This window comes from Rattus norvegicus, chromosome 10 (assembly GCF_021556685.1).
Source record: "Rattus norvegicus strain SHRSP/BbbUtx chromosome 10, alternate assembly SHRSP_T2T, whole genome shotgun sequence".
Lineage (NCBI taxonomy): Eukaryota > Metazoa > Chordata > Mammalia > Rodentia > Muridae > Rattus > Rattus norvegicus.
In genome coordinates this window covers 18,613,009-18,625,418 of record NC_141543.1, presented here as the reverse complement: position 1 = coordinate 18,625,418, position 12,410 = coordinate 18,613,009, and the positions used below count along the sequence as shown (strand labels likewise).

At 47.2% G+C, this 12,410-nt stretch overlaps 1 long non-coding RNA gene across 1 annotated transcript; it reads left to right on the top strand.

Annotated features, from left to right (window-relative positions):
* The first annotated feature begins 934 nt into the window (after positions 1 to 934).
* On the top strand, positions 935 to 1,734 carry LOC148002780 (uncharacterized). Its single transcript, XR_015631459.1, has 2 exons — positions 935 to 1,063; positions 1,340 to 1,734. It is a non-coding gene; the product is annotated as an uncharacterized LOC148002780 (long non-coding RNA).
* Positions 1,735 to 12,410: the final 10,676 nt, after the last annotated feature.

Sequence of the window (12,410 nt, the reverse complement as noted above, 5' to 3'; positions counted from 1 at the left end):
GTCTACACAGTGAACTTGTCCCCAAAACCCAAAAACCAAAGGGGTACATCCCAGTTGGTATTGTGCTCGCCTGGCAGGCAGGAAGCACACGTCGGAAATTGGGCGTGATTGTGCACACTTGTAATAGCCGCATCTGGGAAATGGAGGCTTCCCTCAGCTAAAATGAAGTTTGAGGTCAGACTGAGCTACATGAAATCCTGCTTCAAAACAAACAACGAACAGCTGGGCCAGTGACTCCCGCAAGTTGTCCCCACGACGTCCACATGTGATCCCCTCCCAACCTCTAAATAAATAAATACATGTAGTATAAATAAAGAAATAAATAAATAAAGTTAAATAAATAAATCCCCAACACACACGGGGTGGGGTGGGGGAGTAAGATGTGATACAAAAGAAAGTGCTGGTCAGTCCGCATAGCTTTCTAAAGTTTCCCCCAACCCCCATTCGTGCTAGTGGCTTTGTCCTACTAACACCGCCCTCCGCCCCGCCCCGCCCCACGAAGTGACCTCCACAAAAGCTTTGGAGCCCACTTCAAAGTCAAACCCTCCCCCTTTGCATTGCTGGGCTTTCTTATTACAAGTTCCCAAACACTGAGTAGGATTCCTTCTGGGAATCGGCGCTATCTGGAGTGCCCGCCGCGCCCTAGAGTGCGCTCCATCACTCGCGGGGTCAAGGAAACTCGGCGCTGGTCGCCCGCACAGCCCTGATGTCTCATTCTGTCCTGACTAGGCCCAGCCTTGCTCTGGATGCTCCCAAGATTCACTGCTCGGGTCAGCATCCAGCTTATTTTTAACTGTGTGGGGTGGATCTCACCGGATCACCCAGTAGGCACCAGTTTTCTTACTGTGCCCTACGTCCTCGGCACAGAGCCTAGCTCCTGGCACGCAGGACACGGGAAAAGGTTGGGCGACTGCATGACTTAAGTATCGCCCTCAGAAGGTCTCCAGTGTTTCAATGGCAGAGCATCTCAGCTCCCACAATCCTGCAACTTTGACTCCATTCTAGAAGCCCCACCCCAAGAGAGGCGGGCCGGATGGCAGGAGCCGGGCATTCTGGAATTGAGGTGACCTTCTCTGGAGGCGCGGCGAGCAGGGCGGAGGGGTGGGGCGCTTTCTCCCAGCAGCTGAGCATAGAGGGTAGTGTCCTGCCTGCCTGTGGTTGCGGTGGCTTGTCGGGAGGAGGTGGGGGAGACGCAGCAAAGGTTCTGAGAGCAAGGAGGAAGGCTGACTAGTTTAAAGCGTGTGTAAACAGGCTCCCCAACTCCTGCTTCTCTGCGTGGTCTGAGGTCACACGTGTTCACTCTTTTTTTTTTTTTTTTTTTTTTGGTTCTTTTTTTCAGAGCTGGGGACCGAACCCAGGGCCTTGCGCTTCCTAGGCAAGCACTCTACCACTGAGCTAAATCCCCAACCCCACGTGTTCACTCTTACACACTATCCGGAGCCTTGGGCCTATCCTGCCTCTTGAACGCTAGCGGAGGCAGCTGCCCACCCTGAAGAAGCAGAAGCTACTATGCACCCAGCAGAGGGCTCTTGACTGGTGGCCCAGCCGGAACCAAGGTCCACAGGGGTGGGAGGGAAAAGAGAACTGCTGGGTCAGAAAAACCTCTCTCTCCTCATGCTTAGGGCATGGCAAACTGGCGGGCAGTCAGGGAACATGGCGTGGGTGGGACGCGGTGGGTATACCGTCCACCGTGTTCAGTTACTAGAAAATAGACAACGTTTCCTAAGGACCCTCTTCCAGTGACTGTTCCTTACAAATTTGTGTGTGTGTGTGTGTGTGTGTGTGTGTGTGTGTGTATGCTAAACTCATATGTATACAGGTACACATGTATTCACACTTGTGTTCAGCCCACTGACTTCTTTGGTTACTCTTGTTTTTTACTATAAGCTCTGACGGTTACTGTGTAGACCAGGCTGGTCTTGAACCCACAAAGAGATATAGCCCTGCCTCTGCCTTCCTTCCAAGTGCTGGAGTTAAAGGCACACACTACTATGCTTGGCACTCTCCTTTTTTTTTTTTTTTTAATCCCCACCCCCACCCCCAGATAAGGTGGTGTAGCCTTATCTGGTCTTGAGCTTGCTCTGTAAACTAGGCTTCAAACTCAAAGATCTGCCTGCCTCTGACTCCTAGGTGCCTCAGTTAAAGCCATGTGCCATCAAGGAGAGCATTCTCTCTCTCTCTCTCTCTCTCTCTCTCTCTCTCTCTCTCTCTCTTTTGTTTTGTTTTGTTTTGTTTTGAATTCGTGGTCTCTCACTGAGCCTGGAGCTGGATGGCAGTCTAGACTGGTTGGCTCTAGGGATACACTTTCGATCTGCTTCCCAAGTGTAGGGCGTACTGGTATTTATTGCCACATTAGACTTTCTTTTCTCTTTTTTTCGGAGCTGGGGACCGAACCCAGGGCCTTGCGCTTGCTAGGGAAGCGCTCTACCACTGAGCTAAATCCCCAACCCCACATTAGACTTTTAACATTGGTGCTGAAAGTGTGAACTCAGGTCTTCATGTTGTTATGTGAGCACCATATTGTCTAAGTCTTCTACTAAGTCTCCCCTAATTATTTTTATTGATGTGGATGATTTTGAGAAAAAAGAACCGTCAGGTTAATCGTAGGTTCTGGTTAGTTTCTTCCCTTTTAAAGATTTATTTTACGTACATGCGTGCTCTATCTGCACCGACACCTGCATGCCAGAAGATCACATTACATATGGTCGTGAGCCACCACGTGGTTTCCGGGAATTGAACTCAGGACCTCTGGAAGAGCAGCCAGTGCCTTTAACAGCTGAGCCATCTTTCGAGCCCAATGTGTAACCCAGGTTGGCCTCGAACTTATGATCCTCCTGCCTCTATTTCCTTCAGGAAATCCTACCAGCACGCACTACCATACATGTGTCTCCTTGACACATGCTAGAGTCATCTGGGAAGAGGAGTCTTGGTTGAGAAAGTGCTCTGGTTAGATTGTCTGTGTTAAGTGAGTAGGGCAACACTACCACGGACTAATTTTTATTTATTTGTTGAGTTAGTTCTCTATAGCCCAGTCAATTAGGAAACTCACAATCACTGTGTAGTTCAAACCAGCCTCAGACGCAACAGTCTTCCCAGAACCGAAGTTAGAGGATGAGATGACCTACAAACCATTTCCAGTCAGACCAGAGGAGAAGCCCTTCCTTCTTCGGCCTAACAAGGATGGCTGTGATAAGTGCTAAGAGGCCAGGCTGTAATTGGCCCAAGTCACCATTTGTGCTAGGATCCAAAGTTGCGCTTGGTTGAAAACGCAAGACTTAGTGGCTGTGATTGATTGTTCCAAATACTCAGGGTTGTGCTGAGAAAACCTCTCGTGCAGACTTCAGAATGGTGGGGATCAGCCTGTGCCTTCAGGGCCCAGACACCACCAGCTCCAGTGTTCACGCTAGGGAAGGTTTTAGTCCTCTGGGGCTGTCGTAAGGATAGTCTGGGTGGCTGTTTGATGGGTTGTCCTCTTGCTCAGAGCAGCAAGGGAGTGGGGCTCAACAGCTGTCATTTAGCGAGTCAAATCACACCTCGTCCCTGGTGTATTTGCTTGATTATAGGAAAATGAACATTGCAGGAGCACTGGCAGGTGTTCAATAAGTTATAAGACCTAGAGGAACTTATCATTATCACTGATAGTGGTTATTAACTTTTTGAGGCAGGGTTTCACAATACCTCAAATTCTGGCTGTCCTAGAACTCCCTATATAGACCAGGCTGGCCTTGACTCACGGAGATCTGCCTGCCTCTGTTTCCTGAGTTAAAGACATGGACCATGACACCAAGCGCTATTAGTGATTTTTAACAGTGCTTCACACCAGTCTAATGCTCCAGAGAGAGATGAGTCCCTTTCATCAGTCTCCCTATAAAGCTAAGACCAACTCTGAGTATATAGTGAATTTGAGGCCAGTCTGGGGTACATAGCAAGGCCTAGTGTCCAACAAGTAAACAAAACACCAGGAAAAAAGTAGTGTCCGTATGTTTTCCATTCCAAGGAAAGAATAAACACACACACACACACACGCTCATTTCATTTGAAAAATAGATTTCCTGACATGTAGAGAAGGGAGAAGGGAGTCACAGTCTGGAAAATGGATTGAATCCAGACTTCCAGCAAGTGAAAGACTCCAGCTGAAAGGGAGCTCACAGTGTGTGCCCGGGCACCCTGCTAACTGAGCGGATCCGTTAGCCCATGTGCCTCCTCCTCCATCTGCTGCAGTGTCTGACTGAGTTATGGCTGGGCTTGAAAGTCAAGCCAATACTGGGGAACATTCTAGGTATCACATGGCATGAGGTGACAGCAGCAAGGAGTATTTCAGGATGATGATGGTGTCTTGGTTTCTTAAAAAGGCACTGACTTACCAACCCTAAAGGGCAGCCCTCGAGCCCGAGTGACTTTTGAGTTTAGTTCTAATGACGTCCCTTCGTGCCTGCACTGAAGGCTACCATCTTTAGCATTGGGTAGGCAGTGTTCTGGGAGCTGGGGTAGAGAGGTTTGGAGATTTCTGGTCCTCAATTTTATAGCTTTCACGACTGTCAACCATCACGAAGAGAAGTATTTAATGTTGCTGTCTAAAAGGACCTACCTGTCCTCATGGCGCTTGATCAGGACAAGGAAAGACCAAATGGTGGCAAAAAAAGTCTGGTACAAACTGTGTCAAACAGCCCTGGCTGAGGCTGTGACTACCGGTGCCAAAGCTGACCGATCTAGGATCTAGGCATAGGCAGGAGTCTGGGACTGCGGTGTTGTGCAGGTGCAGAGGAGTCTTGCCTTTTCACCACAAGGAACTGTTCTCGCCACCCCTTGTTTATGGGGATCAGAGGGCGACTTCCTTCAGGAGATGGTTCTGTCCTTCCACCATGTAGGTCCCAGGGATTGAATGCAATTTATCAGGTTTTGTGGCAAAGTGCCTTTAGCAACCAGCCTCACTGCCTGCTTTTTTTTTTTAAGATTTATTTATTTATTATAGATGAGTACACTGTAGCAGTCTTCAGACACACCAGAAGAGGTCATCAGATTCCATTACAGATGGTTGTGAGCCACCATGTGGTTGCTGGGATTTGAACTCAGGACCTCTGGAAGAGCAGTCAGTGCTCTTAACAGCTGAGCCATCTCTCCAGCCCACTGCCTGCTTTTTTCCTTCCTTCCTTCCTTCCTTCCTTCCTTCCTTCCTTCCTTCTTTCTTTCCTTTCTTCCTTCCTTCCTTTCTTCCTTCCTTCCTTTCTTCTTTTTTTTTTTCAGGGATGAATGATCTCTAAGACATGTGTCACACACACCCAGAGTGAGCAGGCCAGCTGTACATGGTTTTGTAACTGGACCCCCAGACCTTAGCACAACTAACTCCATGATGAAAGTGCCATTCAGGCCATAAAACTCAGACTGTAGAAAACATCCCTTGCCAAAGTGAAAACAAAGACCTGATCCACTAAAGCTCACAGTTCTGAGAAAGTCTCTAATGTACTCATCTTGCTTTTTTGGTTTTGGTAGTTTTGCTTCTGGCTAACTATTCTTGCTAACTGGGGAATGTTAGGGTATGGTTTTATGTTTAAAAGCTCAACCTGAAAAAGACTTGGGACTATACTGGGATCCTGATCACTGGTGTAGTCTCCTGCCGGCTACAATGTCTCCTTCAATAAAGACTTTCTGTTGGCTTAAACCTGTGCCCAAGTGGTCATTTCTTGTAGATATCCCACAACAGTTTATGCATTTGTGAAAGGGTTTTGCTATGTAGTTGAAATTGGTCTCAGACTTGAGATCTACCTCGGTCCCAGAAATCCTGTGATTATAGGCATCACGTCACACCAGACCTTCCTTTAAAAAAAATTAAAAAACAATTTGTGTGTATGAGTGTAGACTTCCAGTGTCTTCCTCAGTTACCAGCCATCTTGGCTTTTCACAGTGGGTAACTCACTGATCACGGAGCTCATTTGGCCAGCAAGTCTCAGGGATCCTCCTATATGTGCCTCCCTAGTGCTCGGGTTACAGGCACACAAAACTGAGGAAACTTTTATCATGGGTGGCGGGGATCAAAGTTGTACTTGATAAGCAAACACTTCACTGACTGAGCGATCTCCCCTCTACTGATTTAATTTTTTTTTTAAAGTTTTATTCGAGATGCTGGACTTGAATCCAGGGTTTCCCTACACGCTAGGTAAAGTCTCCATCACTGAACTACTCTCCATGCCCTACTTCCCTTTCCAAAAACAGTTCACACTGTAAGTGAGCAAGTGTGCGTGGGACAGACATAAGTAGGTTCTGGAGGCTCAGTGGTAGCGCTGAACCTGTACGGATTTCCGATCTGGTTTCTGTTCTTGAAAGCTCTTTAATTTTTAGTACCCAGGCATTGAAGTGGCTCCAGCAGTCTCTACGCTCTCTACGAGTGGGCTCTCTCGCCGGCAGTCTCAGTTTCCTCCCGGGTAAAAGCCTACTATAGGGCAGCAACTTCCCAGCAATGCATCCTCATCGCGAGAATGGCGAACTCGAGAAAGAGGGGCAAACCGGAAGTTGAGGTGGCAGCCGGACTGGAAATACGGGGACACCGGAGAGGGTGGTCTGCTTGGACAGGACTGCCTATGGAGAGCGCGCGAAAGAGTGGGTGGGCGGGGCCTGGAAGGACGAGGGGGCGGGGCCTCCAGCTTACAGCCAACCCTGGGCGCCTGCTGCGGAGTGTGGCGTGGCGGATCTAGGAGCTCCCCAGAAAGTGTGCTGCGGAGTGCAGAGCTCTTTGCAGGCGTAGAAGGCCTTTGCCCTTCTAAACCGGTGCTATCAAGGCTTGAGAGAGCACATCGCGGGGTCCCCTCCGCGTCTCTGGAAATGTCTGGTGGTCTTTGAAAATTTTAGTGATTCTTTTTTTCTTCTTTTCAATCTCCTCTTCCTCCTCCTTCAGTTAGTTCTTCAATACATAAACTAGGCTTGCCTGGAACTCAAAGATAACCGTCTGCCTCTGCCTCCCTAGCTCTGGGGTTAAAATGGGGTATTCCTCAGGTTCTCACTTGTTGAATATAAAAATCCTGAGCCAACATACAGGTGCTGGCAACAGAACCCTGCTTCTCTAAAAAGCAGCAAATTTTCTTAACTGAAGAGCTATTTCTGGAGCCCTCAATATATTGATTTTAGTATATTTTATTAACTCTTTGTAAATTGCATACAACGTATTTGGATCATCTTCACAGCCCCTCCCAGATCCACCACTGGTCCCCGTCCCCATCTTCCCAAATTCCTATCCTTTAAAGAAACAATTACACCTCAAGTTCAGCTATTCCTGCTGTTGTTGTTGTTGTTCAGGTTGAGCTTGAACACGCTATGTAGTTCTGAATGACTTTGCATTTCTGATCCTCCTGCCTTCACTTTCCAGGTGCTGAAATTACAAATATTTATTACAATGCCTAGTTTATTTGGGGATGATCCAAATGAGGGCTTTGCAACTTCACTCTACCTTTTCTCCTCTCCAGAGTGCTGGGATTAAAAGTAAACACTATCGTGTCTGGCCTATCATTTTTCTTTATTTCCCTCAGGTTCTGCTATTTTCTTGTATGCTATCACTTTCCTTCCCAACGTCCCATGTCTGTATTGTCCTAGTCTCTAACTCTGCTTCGTGACCTTAATTAGTAAGTTATTTTCTTTTCACTTTATGATCCTTCTTCCTAGGTCTCATTACTCCTTGAGACCGTTGAGAGCAGCTCATGATTTATTTGCTGAACATGAGTGTCCTGTTCTCAGTCAAGCTCAGGTGACCTCAGGGTAGGACCCACCTCTCTGCACATCCTGTCCCTCAATATGCCTGCAATGGCCTCTTTTGTTGGTGGGGAACTTTCACCCAGGTACTGGGACACTCGGGGACCTTTGAGGCAACAAGGTCTACTCTCCAAGTGAGTTCCGCTGCCTGATATACGCCTCTGCTCCTCACGGGCTGAGCACAATATGTCATCTATTCTAGGCCCTCTTGGCATGTGTGAGCTTGTAGCTGTCTCGGGTTTGAAAATGGTATTAAGGGCTGGAGAGATGGCTCAGCGGTTAAGAGCACCCAACTGCTCTTCCAGAGGTCCTGAGTTCAATTCCCAGCAACCACATGGTGGCTCACAACCATCTGTAAAGAGATCTGATGCCCTCTTCTGGTGTGTCTGAAGACAGCTACAGTGTACTTATATATAATAAATAAATAAATCTTTAAAAAAAAAAAAAAGAAAATGGTATTAAGTACATTCCTTTCACCTTGAGGATTCAGGCCCTGGACAAACTAACCGGAGACAAACCCCAGTGTAAATTCATGCTTTATTTTGGCAGTAGAGTTAAGCCAGATCCCACAATTCCTCAAACATGATTTTTTTTAAACATTTTATTTATTTATTATATATTATGATTACACTGTCGCTATCTTCAGACACACCAGAAGAGGGCATCAGACTCATTTCAGATGGTTGTGAGCCACCATGTGGTTGCTGGGATTTGAACTCAGGACCTTGGGAAGAGCAGTCGGTGCTCTTAACCACTGAGCCATCTCTCCAGCCCGATTTTTTTTAATATATATCTCAATTCCTGTCCCCAGCTCCCCCCCCCTCTCTTTTATTTTTTACACATGTTTAACCTGCGTGTATGTATGTGTAGCAGGTGTGTGTCTGGTGCTGGAGGAGGTTGGAAGGGCACATCAGATCCTCTGGGACTGGAGTTACAGACCATCGTGAGGCACCATGTGCTGAGAATCCAAGCTGGGTCCTCTGCAAGAACAAGTGTTCCTAACCACTGAACCACCTCCCAACCCCACGAGCATCATGAAGTCCTAGAGCAAAGTTACTAACTCCCGGCTACACAGGCCACTTACAAAGTTTATCATCGGTACAGAGCCTAGTGTTGCCAAATGTTCTGATGTTAAAAAATATCATGTGTGAGTGAGTGCACGTGTGTGTGCATGCGTGTGTGCTGGTGTGTGTGTGTATGTGTGTGTGAGTGCAGGTGTTAGAGAACAGCTTTGTGAAAATCTATTTCCTCTTTACACTTGTACGTGTTTTCTATGAATCAAACTCAAAACACCACACTTTCACAGCGAATACGTTTACTGTGGAGCCATCTCACCAAGCCAAATGTTCTGATTTTTAAAAAATTCAAATTTGGGGGCTGGAGAAATGGCTCAGTGGTTAAGAGCTCCGACTGCTCTTCCAGAGGTCCTGAGTTCAATTCCCAGCAACCACACAGTGGCTCACAACCGTCGGTAATGAATCTGGTGTGTCTGAAGACAGCTACAGTGTACTCATATATATTAAATAAATAAATAAATAAATAAATAAATAAATAAATAAATCTTTAACAACAACAACAACAACAAAAATTCAAATTTGGCTGGGTGGTGGTGGTGCACACCTTTAATCCCAGCACAGAGGTAGGTGGATCTCTGTGAGTTTGAGGTCAGCCTGGTCTACAAAGGAAGTTCCAGGACCACCACCCCTGTCACCAACAGAACTGGCACGGTCACAGGGCTGGAAAGATAGATCAGTCATTCAAGTGCCTGTCAACCAAGCACTGTGAGGATCTAAGCTCCATCCTTAGCAACCACACTAAAAGCCAGGCACAATGGCAATGTCTGTAGTCCTAACGATGGGTGTGTGGGGACCTGGAGCTCGACAGCTATCGAGCGTAGACAACTTGCTGAGCTCCTGACCAATGAAGGACCCTGTCTCAAAAATGACCTGGCACAACTTTAATCTCAGCATTGGGAAACAGGGGCAGCCTGAAGCCTGGTCTACAAAGTGAGTTCCAGTACAGCCAGGGCCACAATCCTGTCTCAAAAAAATCAAAAATCAAAACAAAAACAATTCACCACCAACCAAAAAACATGGACAGCTCTTAGAGAGCCATGACTCAAGGCTGACCTCTGGTGCGTTCTCTCAATCTCTCTCTCTCTCTCTCTCTCTCTCTCTCTCTCTCTCTCTCTCTCTCTCCCCTTCACACACACACACACACACACACACACACACACACACACACACACACCTCAAGGGAATGCCAATCATTTAAAAATTATTTATTATATGTAAGTACACTGTCTCTGTCTTCAGACACACCAGAAGTGGGCATCTTGAAAAGCTCTCAGGGAGAACTTTCCCTCGGGATGGAGACCCTCCAACTCCAAAGACCAGACCGAGACACCACAGGATGCAATCAGCAAGAGGATTTGGTTTATTGTCGGGATACACAGGCACAGGCACCTGCGGGCGCTTCAGTCTCTCGGGGGACTGGCGCGCCCCACTGAACCAAGGATGGGCTTTTATAGGATTTTGGGGAGCAGAAACAAGCATACAGAAGCAGATGCATGGTTACAGGGATATAATTGGTGGATTCTAATATGGCAAGGGTTTAGCCTGGGGGCAAGTTTCCTAGCTACCTTCCTGAAACATAACGGCTGACTCGGCCCCCCAAGGGTTCAGCCCGGGGGCAAGTTTCTTAGCTACCTTCTTGGAACATAACGACTGACTCGGCCCCCCACCAGGGTGTGGGACCTCTCCCGGGGCTTTTTTTTCATTGTCAGGTGCTCAACCGAAGTCGTCCTGTTGCCAGGCCTTCAACCAAACACATCTTGCTTGGCAGCTGCTGTGTACTCAGTGTTCTAACCTTTCCCTGAACCAGTCATCTTAAGTACAGCCTTGCAAAATGGCGTTACTGCTGCTAAGCTGGGGTCTTTCAATCTGATCACATTACAGATGGTTGTGAGCTACCATGTGGTTGCTGGGATTTGAACTCCGGCCCTCTGGAAGAGCAATCAGTGCTCTTAACCACTGAACCATCTCTCCAGACCTCTAATCATCTTTACTGGTGCAGTTAACTTTCACTTTACTCATTTTGTAAATCACTCACTAGAATGTAATCCTAAGGCCTGACACATGCGAGGAAAGTGCTCTACCATTAATCTGCTCCGCACCCTTTTTGTTTTTAAAACATTACTTTTAGACAGGTCTCACAGTTGCCCAGGCAGACCTTGAACTCATGACTCTCATGACTCAGTCTTCTGACTAATCAGAATTCCAACCCTGTGACATCCAGTCTAGCAAATTTAAAAGAAATCAAGCCCAGGGAACCCACATTACATACTTCTGTGCAAGGAACTAGGGTGAGTCCTTTTTGTCATTCATTTTTAAAGATGATTTCTTGCTACGTAGCCCTCATTTATGTGGACTTATATAGCTCACTCTGCCTGGCTTCAAATTTTCAGTAATCCTCTGCCTGAGCCTCCTGATGGCTGAGATTATAGGAACAAACCACCGCTCAGCTACTAGTATTTGCCTTTTGGGATGAAAAGTCCAGTCTCAGAAGACTTGGATGAGCCACAGCCAGCGGGCACAGGATGAGTTCCTGTAGACCCCCCAGGAAGTTTACTTCCGGCGAGGCCATCATCCTAACACTCCTGTGCTCTGCCCCAAAGAGGGCAGAAGAGGGCATCAGATCCCATTACAGATGGTTGTGAGCCACCATGTGGTTGCTGGGAATTGAACTCATGACCTCTGGAAGAGCAGTCAGTGCTCTTAACCACTGAGCCATCTCTCCAGCCCTAAAAGCTCTTATTATTTTATTGTTCGTGTACAGGTATTTTGGTGTATATATGTTTGTGTGCCATGTGCATGCAAGACACTTGGAATTCAGAGGACGGTGTCAGATCTCCTAGGAATACCACCATGTAGGTGCTAGAGATTGAACATGGGTCTTCCAGAAGAGCAGCCGTTGCTCTAAACCTAAGAGCTATGGCTCCACCCCTCCGCCCCTCCCTCTGTCTTTAAAAATATACTATTTTCAGATCTCTGTGAGTTAGAGGACAGCATGGTCTACATAGTGAGATCCAGGGAAGCTAGGGTTATATAGTTGAGACAACAAATACATAATATCTTATTTAGATCTTCGAGAACTCTGTACAAGGTATCCACCATACCTCCCCCTATTCCTCTCAAATCCACCCTGGGTCACCACACACTTCTATTATGGAGACAGGTAGGCATCGGGATGGGCTACAGAGAGTCCCATCCTGTTTCCCAATTGCACTCAGTTCGAGCACTCGGTGACAATCTTGGAGGACCCAGAGGGCTCCAGAGTGTATGTGAGCTTCTGATGTGTGGATTGCGGGAGAGAATGGCTATGCCCCTTCCCGCTGGATATTTAGTACAACAATGTTGCTCTTTTAAGGATGACTGCAATGCTGTCTTTGAATCCTCAAACACTCAAGTCTGTCCGCAAATTTTTTTTTTTGAGACAGGGTTTCTCTGTACAACCCTGGCTGTCTAGGAATTCGCTCTGTAGAAGAGGCTGGCCTGGAGCTAAAGGATTCAAGGATCCGCCTGCCTCTGCCACTTGAGCGCTGGGATTAAAGGCATGTGTCACAACGCTCGGTGCATCTTCTGTTTTTCTGCCTCATGTTCATAGATACCACT